We start from the raw sequence: 2,861 nt of genomic DNA, 5'->3' as shown, positions 1-2,861 counted from the left end.
TGCGCCGGGACAGTGCGCGGCCGCAGGCGGGGAGCCGCGCGTGGGGAGTGGGCAGCGGCGTGGCCGGGGCCCCCGCCGCAGGAGCGGCTGTGTTCCTCAAACCCCAAGCGCAGTTGTTGACAGGATCCTTGTGAAATGGAGTTTGGCATTCTCAGCGCGGAGCCAAGTGGAAGTTTCCATGATGAGGAAGTTGTGTGACACGGGGGTTCGGAAAAGGTTGGCGGGCACCGGGTGGGGGCAGTTTAAAGGGACTGCGGGTCTCCCAGCCCCGCTTTCGGTCCTGGCCCGGAACTGGAGGGTTTGGAAAGAAGAATTATCCTGAATGTTGTTGACTTGCGCTGTGCCCGGCGCCTGGCGACTCGGCTTCTCTCCGCCTCCTCGGGAAATCTGTGGCGATTTCGCTCGCCTCCAGAGTCGCGCGCTCCTTTGCTTTGCTTCTCGTGACGATGCATCTTCCTCTGGGTCGCCTCGAATTGCTTGTGCTTCCAGTTGTGCCAGCTGTGTTCCCTCCACCTCTCGAAAGGACTCACTTGGGGGAATTTTTATTCCTCGGGGCTTTCACCCTTCTTAGCTGCGGTTGTCATTTTGGAGGAGGATCCCCCAGTGACCGTTGTGGGATTATTATTGGAGCTAATTCCTAAGCCTTCTGATTTGTTTTAAAGAAGGTAGGGCGTGTTTGTGGGGGCGATGGTTGTTTTGTTTTTTTATTTTAAGTGTAAGTGTATCATTTTCCTCAAACGGCAAATTTAGAAGAGTAACAATTCGTAAAGTGAGTCAAAAAGATTTTACCTGAACAGCCAAATTCAGACTGTCCTTCCTTCTGCCTCCACACACGTTTAAAATTTGTGAAAATTGTAACATTATGACTAATCCGTACCTACATTACAAATAACATCTTCCTCTTACTATGTTATGGATCTTAAGAAGTACGGAGATTCAATTTTTTAGACCTCTTCTGAAGGCAAGGCAAGGAAGCATTTCTTGTACAGTGTATTAATAAGAGAACAGCAATTTTTAATGATCAGTGTATTAGGTAATGTAGCTCCGTTGAGCAATATCTTTACATTATTTGACCTTGGTTTAGTGTGCTTATTTACACTGTAATAATACAGCGCACATACTTACTGCAAAGGAATAAAAATTGCATTTTAGTGAACATGCTCCATGATTCATTCTGAATATTTATGGTGAGTGATCTGCTTCCCAATTTACTTCTGCCTAACCATTTGCAATTCTGAAAGAAATCATAAGCTAAGAAACTTTAATGAAAAAGGTGTTTCATTGCGAAGTATTTTGAGCAGTGGATGATTTTGGGATATTTTCATGTCAGTTGACTTTTAATGGGCCTTAAAAGAAATTCAGTAGTGTTGTATATAGGATGTTTTATGTGAAGGGATTGGTGAACAACCCTTTATTATTTGTGCATATTAAACAGATGCCCAATCTATTGGAAACTTCTTTTTAATTAATTTCAAAGGTTTATCATATGTTGAAAGTGGAAACATCTGCTAGTAATTACAATTTGGCTTTATTTTATGAGTGAAAAGTAAATGATATTGAGCATAGCTTCAAAATTGTTTTGGATTTTATTATGAAGCAATTCCTGTTGGCACTGGAGTATTGTTTATAAAGTAACTGACATTATAAAAAAGAATAAATATTCTATTTTTCTCCTTTTAACGTCTTTTTAGTAATTCTGCTGTAATTACAGATGAATTAAGGCAACTTCCTTATACTCCAGCATCTTTGGGGAAAAGTGATTTCTGAAAATCTTAAGAATAGAGAAAGTTGAACATTCCTTTCCTTCTCTGGGTATTGCAGTTGTTTGCAGCATGGGGTGTGTGGCACCACGAATAAGATTGCATATTCTTTTTCTTTGAGTAAGCTCATCTTTTTGATGGAAATCAGAGTAAAAGTGACCGGTTTCTTTAGCTCATTCTAGTGTAAGAGTATACCTCCCCTTCTTAGAAAGCCCTTCCTTGACCACTTAAGCAAAGGCAGTTCCTTATGTCTTTTTGGAACTATCACACTGGATTTTTTGTTTCCTTCTTTCTCCTTTCTAGTCTTATTTGCAACCTGAATTGTGTATTTCATTTGGTGCTTGTTAACAACCTATTTTCTCTGCTAGAAGATGAAGTCCATGAAAAAAGGGTCTTGACTGCTTCATTCACTTTTGATTCCCCAGCGTTTAGAAGAGTACTTGGCATACAGTAGGTGCTGGTGAAATATTTGTTGGACAAGTTAATGGCTGTACCCAAGTATTCTGTTTCCCAAATGGCTGACTAAGCATTCCCAGTAGGCGCCATTTGGGCATGCCAAAATCCATGGTGTGTGTGCACACCCTGGACACACACCATACATGTATGGTTCCGTCTCTGTGTGGGTACCTGTCCTTCTCTGTGTCTCCCTCTGGCAACAGCTGCCCAGTCCTTTTGTATAGTAACACTGCAGAGTTATTTCTATAAGCTCCTGCAGGGGTATTTGTCTTGAGTACACGGAAATTCTCAGCAGTGGAGTTATCTTACCTGCTACCTTGATTCCCTCAAGACATTGACATTCAACTCCCTGAATTTCAGCGAATTTTTATGCGTTCTAGAGACATTGTCAGTACTGAGAGAAATTCCAGAGACGGTACATCACTGAGTGATAGCAGTGCCTTTTCACTCTGAAGGTCTTGGCAGTCCTCTGGCTTTGGCAGTCCAGAGGTGACCAAGGGCATAGGGTGGTGTAGTTTAGTCCACAAAAATGGCAAAAATGGCAGTTGGAGAGGGGAAAAATGGGACCGGCAGGATCCAACATAAGATAGAAATAGTCCTTGTTGATAGATTTAGAAATAACCTGTTAGTTAGGTTTTAAATTAA

Source organism: Chinchilla lanigera, unplaced genomic scaffold (assembly GCF_000276665.1).
Source record: "Chinchilla lanigera isolate Chin_1 unplaced genomic scaffold, ChiLan1.0 scaffold00029, whole genome shotgun sequence".
Classification (NCBI taxonomy): domain Eukaryota; kingdom Metazoa; phylum Chordata; class Mammalia; order Rodentia; family Chinchillidae; genus Chinchilla; species Chinchilla lanigera.
The sequence above is the reverse complement of the archived record's forward strand: the minus strand, read 5'-3'. Positions refer to the sequence as shown.